This window comes from Oncorhynchus masou, chromosome 13 (assembly GCF_036934945.1).
Source record: "Oncorhynchus masou masou isolate Uvic2021 chromosome 13, UVic_Omas_1.1, whole genome shotgun sequence".
NCBI lineage: Eukaryota > Metazoa > Chordata > Actinopteri > Salmoniformes > Salmonidae > Oncorhynchus > Oncorhynchus masou.
The window spans coordinates 30,956,438-30,969,792 of NC_088224.1; the positions used below are offsets into that span (position 1 = coordinate 30,956,438).

The 13,355-nt window shown below is 39.7% G+C and overlaps 1 protein-coding gene across 2 annotated transcripts in view; it reads right to left on the reverse strand.

Moving 5' to 3' along the window:
- Window positions 1–1,554: 1,554 nt before the first annotated feature.
- The window catches only part of LOC135551398 (KH domain-containing, RNA-binding, signal transduction-associated protein 3-like), a 163,933-nt gene continuing 152,132 nt past the window's right edge, over window positions 1,555–13,355 (reverse strand). For both annotated transcript variants that reach the window (XM_064982619.1, XM_064982617.1), the window contains exons 10-12: window positions 12,936–12,993; window positions 12,280–12,339; window positions 1,555–2,087 (exon numbers count right to left, since the gene is read on the reverse strand). The gene's annotated coding sequence lies outside the window, so the exon portion shown is untranslated. The remainder of the gene's footprint in view (window positions 2,088–12,279; window positions 12,340–12,935; window positions 12,994–13,355) is intronic.

The window sequence follows — 13,355 nt, forward strand, 5'->3', positions numbered from 1 at the left end:
CATTTTGCCTGTCCACACAACAATTACATTTTAGACTTAGTGGTTAGGTTTATGGTTAGAGTAAGGGTTAGGTTTAGGGTTAGGGAAAATATAATTTTTAATGGGAATCAATTGTTTGGTCCCCACAAGGATAGTAAAACAAACTTGTGTGTGTGTCTACAGAGCAAGAGAACGCTGGGAATAGAGCTGTCTCACAGTGACAGCCAGGATTGTGACATTCTTTATGGACATTCGTAATCAAATAAGCCATGTAACTGCTCTTACTCTGCATTAACTCCGACAGGATAATCCCAGATAAGTCTTGTTATTATAAGGCACTCCAGAATGGAAGTGAAGCCACTAACTGCTATCCCCCGGCGGTGATGAGAGAGTTGACAGACAAACACACCACGTCAGTGTTATTGTCCGGGGACTTGGCCCCAGAGTCAAAAGAGAATCACTCCCTCTAATGGAAAACTGTTGCCTGACTACTACTCCACTGACAACATCAGCTGAGAGGAATAGAGAGAGGGAATAGGGTGCCATTTTGGATGTAGAAACAGGCATATGCACGAGTAGAGCTCCTTTATGGAAGGAAAGCTATTTTAGGGGATTTCCACAGCTGTCGTGGCCTGGTCAGATTATTTTAGCTCGGTTTGGGTACCCTGTGTGTCCTGAATGCCGTCTTTCTGAATTTCATTTTTCCTTCCTCTGTATTTCACAGACTCTTATAAGAGCATCAAGCTGGGCTATCTAAGCTTCTTGGTATACAATAAGGCACTGCAAGTGAATTATTTATTCATTTGAGTGGATTATTTATTCGGTAATGAACAAAACCAAATGCAATTAGAAGACTATAATTTTGCGCAATAGGATGTCAGGCCTGTGGCATACTGCATTATTAATTTCTATCTCGTCCTTGGCGGTCGGTGTGTACAGCAGTGGAGTTTGGTGGGAGGAGTCAAACATGTGGTTTCTGTATGTTGATGTGTTTGATACCATTCCATTTATTCTATTCTAGCCATTACAATGAGCATGTCCTCCTATAGCTCCACCCTCCAGCCTCCTCTGGCATACAGTAACACAGTAAACATCATCATGTGGGGAAGGAGGACACAAAGGGACACTAGGATGGTTCACTGTCAGTTCAGCTACTTTAGAATGTACATAAAATGTATACAGAGCCAGGCTGCTTTCCAAATGGCACCCTATTCCCTATATGGTACACTACTTTTGACCAGATGCCCTGAGGGAATAGGGTGCCGTTTGAGATGAGGAGTGCATGTGTCTCTGTGAAGAGGAAGAAAATCCCTGCCAGATTCTGCCAGAAGATGAGATACTCCATTGCCGGGCTGGTCTCCTGTCTGTCTCTCTCCAGGTTAGGAGAAGTGTGATACAGGTCTCCTGTCTGTCTCTCTAGAGGAGAAGTGTGATAGAGGTCTCCTGACAATGGTTGTAAAGGCTGGGGGAAGTGTGATAGAGGTCTCCTGTCTCTTTCTCTAGAGAAGAAGTGTGATACAGGTATCCTGTCTGATTCTCTGGAGGAGAAGTGTGATACAGGTTTCCTGTCAGTGGTTCTGGAGGCTGCATGGGAGAAGTGTGATGCTGGTCTGCTGTCTCTGTCGCTCTCTCTAAAAGTTAGAAGAAGTGTGATGCTGGTCTGCTCTCTTTCTCTATAAAAGCTGGGAAAAGTGTGATACAGGTTAATTGTCTGTCTCTCTAAAAGCCGGGAGAAGTGTGATATTGTTCTGTTGTCTGCCCCTCCAAAAGCTAGGACACATTTGATGCTGGTCTGCTGTGTCTATAGGAGAAGTATGAGGAAGTGTGATCTACACATTAGCTTCTTCCTTTTACATTTCCTCTATAGGGTGCACTGCTACAACCTTCACAGAATTAAGCTGAGTTTATTTGGAGGGAAATTAAATGTCCAATGTTTAGTCTGTCAAGAGATCAAATATCCACACTGAAGTTTCTTCATCTGGTTTCTTCAGCTGTGTTCTTCTTTCCTTTCCAAATTTCCAAATCGGGTCCTGAAATGTGATTCTTCTGAGAGCTGTCTGGAAGCTAAATCTTAGAGTCATGTCATTCCAGCTATGTTTTGTTTCACCCTAAAAGGATACAAAAAGCTATGATTAGTAGCTTGACCAACACAAAAACAACAACAACAATTTTATCAACAACAACAAACTCTTTAATCACTTTTAGTTTTTAAAATATTGTCATCGTGGACTTACAAGAGCTGGGCTCCTCTTTCAAGTTAATGGATTTTTGTCAAAACCAATCAATAAGTCATTATCTGTGAGTGTTGATGGAGAGGAGACGAGAACCCAGCTAGCGCTCAGCTCGCTATCATTTTCAAATGGCTCAGTTGGAAGGGCCTAGAGGTTGGTTCAGATAGCACTGGGCCCATGACCACACAGAGCTGAACTCCTCTTTGTCCTAATCACACAGACAATAAGGGTGGCAGTAGTCCCGCATGGCATTCATACATTGTGGGCCGGTAAAACAGGGAGGATTATGATTTGTGTTCCATTGAGACGTCCAGGATTTCTCCCCAGTCTGGAAACTATCCCAGAGGAACAGCTTTCCTGAGCCGCAGTAACATGGGTTTACCATGTTTAACACGAGGTAGTAACAAGCCCTTCATCCATGTCCCCCTGCTGCTTAGTAGTAGTACAATATAGCCCCGTTTCCACTGTCACTTAAAATTAGGGCCAAATTCAAGCTGGCTCGAATGGAATTCTCAAATTCAAGCTGGCTCGAATGGAATTCTCAAATTCGAGCTGGGTCGAGGGATACCCGGATCAGCGCAGTCCAATTTCACAACTGGTGCCAGCTCGATTAGAATTCGGGCTGGTGACGCTGTTACCATGCAACCACCAAAATTATCACTGCTGGATGCTCACGCAATGTTTAGCTAGCTCATCTGGGCTTGTTGCTGTTAGCTAGCACATCTGGGCTTGTTGCTGTTAGCTAGCACATGGACAAGCAGTACTGCAGTAGTCAGACATGACACAAATTACCCCATAGCGGGATACTTCATTCACTTTGCACTACACAATAAACCTTTATGAGAACTGTCAGCCCTCGAATGCTAGCTACCTAACATTTGCTATCAAACCAGAGTTGAAACAAGCTAGCTAGCTAGCTAACGTGAGCTAGCAGGAATTTTAGCTGGCCAGGTTGTATTGAAAGCTAGCTAGCTAGCTACATCACATCAAACCTGTCACTTGGTTTGCTTGGCTAGCTTGCTAGCTAGCTAATAGCCAATACCATGGCAATCAAAGTAGGAATTCAGCTAACTAGTTAGCCTGTTATGCTAGTGTAACAGTTGTTAAAGTACTATGTGAATTTCACCAGGTTCATATATTAATATGTCATGTTGATTTGTTATTATGCATGCCTGCATCCTGGGAGTATGGGAGAGTGAACTTACGTTTTGCCCTGCGTGCTCGTGCTCAAATAATTTTGATACACTATGAGAGGTAGGCACGCTTTTTCAGTCTTCATAAAAGTTTGATTATTTTAAGTACAAAGTCATACACACAGTGTTTTGTTCATGAATAATGATGTATATTTAGAGGTTACTCATAAGTGGATGGTATTGTTAAGATGCACTTGTAATTGTACTTTTTAGGATGATATCAACATTCTGAATTCAAAATGTGGTTAATAGCGAGCTAAGGTATTAGCAGGCAATATGTGTGAGCGATGGCTTGCTCCTCGAATGATCCCAGTCCCTCCTATTGTGCATCTGTTGTAGAAAGAGGGACGATTCTCAGAACATATGTGCTCAACAAATGTTTTATTTCCTTTTGGATGCAGGAATGTGGTTTTATCTATGTAAAATATATTATGTATAATAAGGAGAGGCTGTACTAATTTTCGTATTCAAAAATCATTTTGATGCACTATGAGAGAAAGAGGGACGATTCTCAGAACATATGTGCTCTACAAATGTTTTATTTCCTTTTGGATGCAGGATGCAGAGTGAATGCTGCTTAATTAAAACTACCTGATCTCCAAAGTCCACGTCTATAGTCTCAATCAACCCCACACACAACGTAGAGTTACAGCGGTGGAGTACAGCACCGGTTAACACTAGTGATGACACTAACCATTTAGCTAGCTATCGTCAGCAAGCTAAATACATGGCTCTGAGTCTGGCTGGCATTGGCAGGAGTATGGGGTAATGTTAGTTACAGCATTGTGAGGGTAGATTCAATTCAAAGTGCCAATGGAAACGGGTCTTACAGTGGTTGCTCAAATAAAAGTTCTGAGATTATCCTGCGGGATTTAGAGGTAATTTGTGGTTTAGTACGGTTCCCTGAGTACCTGCTTCATTGCTCCAGACCAGCTCAAGGGGGAGTTAAAGCTCGGATTATGCTTTTGGGTCCCAACGCGCCAATGTGTCTCTAGGCGCTAATGTGTCTCAAACTGACAATGAATGGGCGACATGAACCGAGTAGAAACTGATAATTGTGCACAACTTCAAAATTGAATTTCAACGAACTGAATGATGAGGATGAAGAAGGTGGTTGAATTTAGAACAATAGTGTAAGAATTGTCCTGTCGGCACACACCGGGAAAAATACACCTATTTTTTGTTTCTACAAGTCAGTGTTAATTACTGAAACTGTTGTTACACTAAGGTTTTTATTCTAAGAGAAATGAAAATGTTAATTTAAATTCCATGATATATTTAAGATATATGTGTTGACTGAATATGAGCAAGTGATGTCTGCTACATAACCAAGTTGATGGCGCAGTCATATAGCCTCGGCACCGACATACTACTGAGTGAGTCCTCGTTCATGGCTTTGGATCAAAACAAATAAGCACAAACATTCTTTCTGATAGTCTTTAACCTCTAGTAACACCCCATCCCAGATCCGGGAGCGTAATCATCGACTGACACTAATTAGCATAACGCAACGGACATAAATATTACTAGAAATAATCCTATTCATGAAAATCACAAGTGAAATATATTGAGACACAACTTAGCCTTTTGTTAATCAACCTGTCATCTCAGATTTTCAAAATATGCTTTACAGCCAAAGCAAGACAAGCATTTGTGTAAGTTTATCGATAGCCTAGCATAGCATTGTGTCCAGCTAGCAGCAGGTAACTTGGTCACGAAAATCAGAAAAGCAATCAAATTAAATCGTTTACCTTTGATGAGCTTCGGATGTTTTCACTCACGAGACTCCCAGTTAGATAGCCAATGTTCATTTTTTCCCAAAATATTATTTTTGTAGGCGAAATAGCTCCGTTCGTTCTTCACGTGGCTGAGAAATCGACCGGAAATTGCGGTCACGACAACGTCGAAAAAGATTCCAAATTAGCTCTATAATATCGACAGAAACATGGCAAACGCTGTTTATAATCAATCCTCAAGGTGTTTTTCAAATATCTATTCGAAAATATATCCATCGGGACAATTGGTTTTTCAGTAGGACCGATTGGAAAAATGGTTACCTCTGTATTTTACGCGAGAATCACTCTGAGAGCCATCAGGTGACCACTTACACAATGTAGCCGCTTACGGGTATTCTTCAACATAAAGGCGTAAAACTACGTCACAATGCTGAAGACACCTTGGGGAATACGTATAAAAGGTAATCTGGTTGATAGCCCATTCACTGCTCAATAGGGACGCATTGGAACGCAGAGCTTTCAAAAGATGAGGCACTTCCGGATTGGATTTTTCTCAGGCTTTCGCCTGCAATATCAGTTCTGATATACTCACAGACAGTATTTTTATAGTTTTGGAAACTTTAGAGTGTTTTCTATCCTAAACTGTCAATTATATACATTTTCTAGCATCTTGTCCTGACAAAATATCCCGTTTACTTTGGGAACGTTATTTTTCCAAAAATGAAAATACTGCCCCCTAGTCACAAGAGGTTTTTAAACCTCTTAAGGATTAGCCCCTTTTTTCAATTTTTGCCTGAAATGACATACCCAAATCTAACTGCCTGTAGCTCAGGACCTAAAGCAAGGATATGCATATTATTGATACCATTTGAAAGGAAACACTGAAGTTTGTGTAATTGTTAAATTAATAAAGATATCTTTTGGTTATCCTGACCAGGACACCATGTATTATAGTCTATAAAAGGAAAAATATTACCATCTCTTGTCAAGGCAATTGATCAGCATATAGGGGCTCGTAAATAAGCATTTCACTGTAGAATTTGGCGCATGTGACTAATATAATTTAATTTGGTATGATGTCATTTTCCATATGGATCATAACAAATTACTATGGGAATAAATATCACTGAATGACAGAAATATTGGAACAAAGTAGGCTAATGAAGGTAAAAAAAATGTTGTGTACTGGAAAATACTCTTTCAAAATGAATGGAAAAGGGAAGTGTAAGGGGGAAAAGACAGTATTCAGAGGTCAAGACAGCGCTACTCTGAGACAGGCATGGGGACTGGTCTTGATAAATCAACAAGATTTGTATTTTTCACTGAATCTCCGTTTGGGTAATAGTTAGACTACAATTAGGGTGTGGAAATGTTAGGATTATTTTGCTCTAACTGTAGTACTGCACACTACTCCTGACAGGTCACGTTGTACAGAGCCATTATGGGCTATTAGCAGGACAATAGACTCTTGCCAACACCTCTCTGTATTTTGGTTCCTTGTGCAAGGCAATTGATCAGCATTAAAAACTTTGTGGATTGGGCCTCCCAAGTGACACAGAGTCTAAGACATTGCATCGCAGTGCAAACTGCGTTGCTACAGATGCTAGTTCGATACCAGTGCCGGCTGCAACCGGGAGACCCATGAGGCGCAATTGCACAATTGGCCCAGTGTGATCTGGGTTAGGGGAATGTTTGGCTGGCCGGGATGTCCTTGTCCAAAAAATAGGCATGGTAGGCTTTTGGTTTCTCTAATTCTAAAAACATAAATAAATATTTTGGCCTTTATAAATATTTATTCAGATTACGATCACTCACTTTCAATTTAATGGAAAATGAAATCATCTCCATAAAAAAAAATCATATTTTTTTTAACTAACAATTTAGAATCCTCCAATCCTCTCAATGTAATTACTTGCGAAGAGCCATATAGATTGCAAAATAGTTGGGAAGAGATTTTCGATGGCACATGGTTTATGAATTGACATGCAATTTTCTGTTCCTCCTGAACAATAGTGTAAGAATTTCTATTCCTCTGTCCTGCACGCACACACCAAAAAAATACACTTACAGTGCCTTGCGAAAGTATTCGGCCCCCTTAAACTTTGCGACCTTTTGCCACATTTCAGGCTTCAAACATAAAGATATAAAACTGTATTTTTTTGTGAAGAATCAACAACAAGTGGGACACAATCATGAAGTGGAACGACATTTACTGGATATTTCAAACTTTTTTAACAAATCAAAAACTGAAAAATTGGGCGTGCAAAATTATTCAGCCCCCTTAAGTTAATACCACCTTGCTGCGATTACAGCTGTAAGTCGCTTGGGGTATGTCTATCAGTTTTGCACATCGAGAGAATTTTTTTCCATTCCTCCTTGCAAAACAGCTCGAGCTCAGTGAGGTTGGATGGAGAGCATTTGTGAACAGCAGTTTTCAGTTCTTTCCACAGATTCTCGATTAGATTCAGGTCTGGACTTTGACTTGGCCATTCTAACACCTGGATATGTTTATCTTTGAACCATTCCATTGTAGATTTTGCTTTATGTTTTGGATCATTGTCTTGTTGGAAGACAAATCTCCGTCCCAGTCTCAGGTCTTTTGCAGACTCCATCAGGTTTTCTTCCAGAATGGTCCTGTATTTGGCTCCATCCATCTTCCCATCAATTTGAACCATCTTCCCTGTCCCTGCTGAAGAAAAGCAGGCCCAAACCATGATGCTGCCACCACCATGTTTGACAATGGGGATGGTGTGTTCAGGGTGATGAGCTGTGTTGCTTTTACGCCAAACATAACGTTTTGCATTGTTGCCAAAAAGTTCAATTTTGGTTTCATCTGACCAGAGCACCTTCTTCCACATGTTTGGTGTGTCTCCCAGGTGGCTTGTGGCAAACTTTAAACAACACTTTTTATGGATATCTTTAAGAAATGGCTTTCTTCTTGCCACTCTTCCATAAAGGCCAGATTTGTGCAATATACAACTGATTGTTGTCCTATGGACAGAGTCTCCCACCTCAGCTGTAGATCTCTGCAGTTCATCCAGAGTGATCATGGGCCTCTTGGCTGCATCTCTGATCAGTCTTCTCCTTGTATGAGCTGAAAGTTTAGAGGGACGGCCAGGTCTTGGTAGATTTGCAGTGGTCTGATACTCCTTCCATTTCAATATTATCGCTTGCACAGTGCTCCTTGGGATGTTTAAAGCTTGGGAAATCTTTTTTTCTTTTTGAATCCAAATCCGGCTTTAAACTTCTTCACAACAGTATCTCGGACCTGCCTGGTGTGTTCCTTGTTCATGATGCTCTCTGCGCTTTTAACGGACCTCTGAGACTATCACAGTGCAGGTGCATTTATATGGAATGATTACACACAGGTGGATTGTATTTATCATCATTAGTCATTTAGGTCAACATTGGATCATTCAGAGATACTCACTGAACTTCTGGAGAGAGTTTGCTGCACTGAAAGTAAAGGGGCTGAATAATTTTGCACGCCCAATTTTTCAGTTTTTGGATTGTTAAAAAAGTTTGAAATATCCAATAAATGTTGTTCCACTTCATGATTGTATCCCACTTGTTGTTGATTCTTCACAAAAAAAATACAGTTTTATATCTTTATGTTTGAAGCCTGAAATGTGGCAAAAGGTCGCAAAGTTCAAGGGGGCCGAATACTTTCGCAAGGCACTGTATTTTTTTGGTTTCTACTTGATCCTAACAAGCTGTAGCTGGACTGTAGCATATTACTTACTAAAAATTACATAAAAAGCGCACATTTGTAAATCCCAAACTCTAAAAGTAATTGGAAAGGTAGATACAACTTATTTGTGACATTATGGTTGCAATAAAGAATGTAAAGGAGTGTAACGAATATCGTCCTCCTCTTCTGAGAAGGAGTAGCGAGAAGGATCGGAGGACCAAATACAAAACAATAAAGTGAACGAACGAAAACCGAAACAGTCCTGTCTGGCGACATACACAAGGACAGAAAATAAACACCCACAACTCAAAAGTGAAACCAGGCTACCTAAGTATGATTCTCTATCAGGGACAACAATTGACAGCTGCCTCTGATTGAGAACCATACTAGGCTGACCACAGAAATCCCAAATTATAGAAAAATGAACATAGACAACCCACCCAACTCACACCCTAACCATACTAAAACAAAGATATAATAACAGAACTAGGGTCAGAACGTGACAACGAGATTCTGTGTTTTTATTTACAGCTGGAGGCATTTTGAAAACAGGTTTTCAAACCCTTGTTTTTCACTGTAGTGCTGTAGCAAGTTTAGCCCATTATGCAAACAATGTTTCCTATTAGCAGGACAATAGACTCTTCACGGCCCGGCTACTGTAGGTGTGAAAATCCTCCAATTAACAATGTATTCGATGCATAAGTTCTATAAAGTGTTACATTTCTAACTCAAGACCTCATGCAATCGTGTGTATGTTGCTCTTTAAGAGTGTCACGCCCTGGTCTTAGTATTTTTGTGTTTTCTTAATCTATTTGGTCAGGCCAGGGTGTGACATGGGTTTTTGTATGTGGTGTGTTTTGTGTTGTTTTTTTCACATGTATTGGGATGTTAGCTTAGTGGGGTGTTCTAGGTGAATCTATGGCTGTCTGAAGTGGTTCTCAATCAGAGGCAGGTGTTTATCGTTGTCTCTGATTGGGAACCATATTTAGGCAGCCATATTCTTTGAGTGTTTCGTGGGTGATTGTCCTTATCTCCTTTTGTTCCTGTTCTGTGTTAGTTTACACCAGTTTAGGCTGTTTCGGTTTTCGTTACGTTTATTGTTTTGTAGTGTTTGTGTTTAGTGTGTTTTTTCATTAAACATGAATCTCAATAGCCACGCCGCATTTTGGTCCAACTCTCCTTCATCTATAGAAAGCCGTTACAAAGAGCTTTGCACACCTGGGTTGTACATTATTTCAAAACTATTCTTTAAAAAATGATTTCAACACTGTCTCAGGTTGCTAGACATTGCTGGACAACCATTTCCCATCTAAAATTTTGCCTGTGCTTAGCTTTATTCCGTTTCTTTTTATCCTAAAAAAACTCCCTAGTCCTTGCTGATGGCAAGCATACCCATAACATGATGCAGCCACCACCATGCATGAACATATGAAGAGTGGTACCCAGTGATGTGTTGTGTTGGATTTGCCCAAAAACATAACACTTTCTATTGAGGACATAAAGTTAATTTCTTTGCCATTTTCTTTTTTTGCAGTTTTACTTTATTGTGCTTAATGCAAACAGAATGCATGGTTTGGAATATTTTTTTATTCTGTACAGGCTTCCTTATTTTCACTCTGTGATTTAGGTTAGTATTTTGGAGTAACTACAATGTTATTGATCCTTTCTCAGTTCTCTCGTGTCACAGCCATAAACTCTAACTGTTTTAAACTCATGGTGAATTCCCTGAGTGGTTTCCTTCTTCTCCAGCAACTGAGTTAAGAAGGTTGCCTGTATCTTTGTAGTGACGGTGTATTGATACAACATCCAAAGTGTATTTAATAACTTCAACATGCTCAAAGGGATATTCACTGTCTGATTTTTGTTTTCTTTTAACCTATCTACCAATAGATGCCTTTTGTGGCTGAATTGGTGTTTTAAATTCACTGCTCAGCTAAGGGACCTTACAGCTACTGTACCTTCAGAAAGTATTCATACCCCTTGACTTATTCCAAATGTTGTTACGTTACAGCCTTATTCTAAAATTGATTAAATTGTTTTTTTTTTCTCATCAATCTACACAAAATACCCCATTATGACAAAGCAAAAACAGGTTATTATAAACTTTGACAAATTATTATTATTTTTTGACTGAAATATCACATTTACATAAATCAAATCAAATTGATTTATAAAGCCCTTCTTACATCAGCTGACATCTCAAAGTGCTGCACAGAAACCCAGCCTAAAACCCCAAACAGCAAACATAAGTATTCGGACCCTTTACTCAGTACTTTGTTGAAGCACTTTTGGCATCGATGACAGCCTCATACCTTCTTGGGTATGGTGCTACAAGCTTGGCAAACCTGTATTTGGGAAGTCTCTTCGATTCTTCTTTGCAGATCCTCTCAAGCACTGTCAGGTTGGATTGGGAGCCACTCAAGGACATTCAGAGACTTGTCCCAAAGCCACTCCTGCATTGTCTTTGCTGTGTGCTTAAGGTCGTTGTACTGTTGGAAGGTGAACCTTTGCTCCAGTCTAAGGTCCTGAGCACTCAAGGATCTCTCTGTACTTGAATCCATTCATCTTTCACTCAATCCTGACTAGTCTCCCAGTCCCTGCCACTGAAAAACATCCCCACAGCATGATGCTGCCATCACCATGCTTCACCGCAGGGATGGTGCCAGGTTTCTTCCATATTTGACGCTTGGCATTCAAGACAAAGAGTTAAATCTTGGATTCATCAGACCAGAGAGACCGCGACACAATCCTGTCTCGGAGCTCCATGGACAATTCCTTCGATGTCATGGTTTGATTTTTGCTCTGACATGCACTGTCAACTGTGGGACATTATATAATAGACAGGGGTGTGCCTTTCCAAATCATTTCCAAGTAATTGAATTTACCACAGTTGGACTCCAATAAAGTTGTAGAAACATCTCAAGAATGATCAATGGAAACAGGTTGCACCTGAGCTCAATTTCGAGTCTCATAGCAAAGGGTCTGAATACTTATGTAAATAGGGTATTTCAGTTTTTAATTCTTAACAAATTTGCAAAAAATTCTAAAAACCTGTTTTCATTTTGTCATTATGGGCTATTGTGTGTAGATTGATGGACATTAGTTAAAAAAAAATCTATTTTAGAATAAGTGTCACGCCCTGACCGTAGAGAGCTTTATATGTCTATATTTTGGTTTGGTCAGGGTGTGATTTGGGTGGGCATTCTATGTCCCTTTTTCAATGATTTTGTATTCCTGTGTGTTTGGCCGGGTGTGGTTCTCAATCAGAGGCAGATGTCTATCGTTGTATCTGATTGAGAACCATACTTAGGTAGCCTTTTTCCCACCTGTATTTGTGGGTAGTTGTCCACGTATAGTTGCCTGTGAGCACTACATTGGCTTCACATTTTCGTTTTCATGTTTATTGTTTTGTTGGCGACATCTTATAATAAAGAGGTATGTACGCTCACCACGCTGCGCTTTGCTCCGCTGTTTCCACCTTAGACGATCGTGACAATAAGGCTGTAACACTGTAACATAACAAAATGTGGAAAAAGTCAAGGGGTCTGAATACTTTCCGAATGCACTGTAATTGTATGTGTAGGGCACAGAGATGAGGTAGTCATCAAAAAATCATGTTAAACACTATTATCGATGTAATATATTATGTGACTTGTTAAGCAAATTTTTACACCTGGACTTTTTTAGGCTTGCCATAACAAAGGGGTTGAATACTTATTGACTCAAGACATGACAGCTTTGAATTGTTAATGAATAAACATTTCTAAAAACAAAATTCTACTTTTACATTATAGGGTATTGTGTGTAGGCCAGTGACACAAAAGGTACATTTAATCAATTTTCAATTCAGGCTGTAATGCAACAAAATGTGGAAAAAGTCAAGGGGTGTGAATACTTTCTGAAGGCACTGTCGTAGACTACTTTTGATCAAGGCCCATAGGTCTTTGGTCAAAAGTAATGCACTATATAGGGAACTGGGTGCCATTTGGGACATACCCTGTATATTTTTAATCTTGGCTAATACTGTATTTGTAACCAAAGCACTCTGGTTATGTTGATATAAAGAAGAGGAATTATCAGACGAGTAGCGTTAATTGCAACTCACCTTCAGAGCTTGAGGGTGGTCGGACGTATGATTTCCTGCTGTGGGCTCTGGCACGAGCCTAAAATAAAGGAAATAACATGATTGATTACAAAATAAAGGTACAGAAAGAAAGCAAACTGTTGCAATTTAAAGTGATTCAGAATAATCGTTTTAGTATGGTTAAAGAGTAATTAATATTACTTACAATACAACATATATAATCAAAGTCATATAATACACTTATTGCACACCAAACCTGCTAGAAATATTACAGCTATTTATGATACTTTTAAATTGTTTATATCGAAGTCTAATTAATCCCCAGTGTTGACTTTTAAACCCCTTCAAGATTAAGAAAGACTGAATGATGAACAACTTCATTTTAGTTTTAGTGCTTTATGTTTGTCAGTCTACATTATGGTGAGGTTAGGTTGGTTGGGT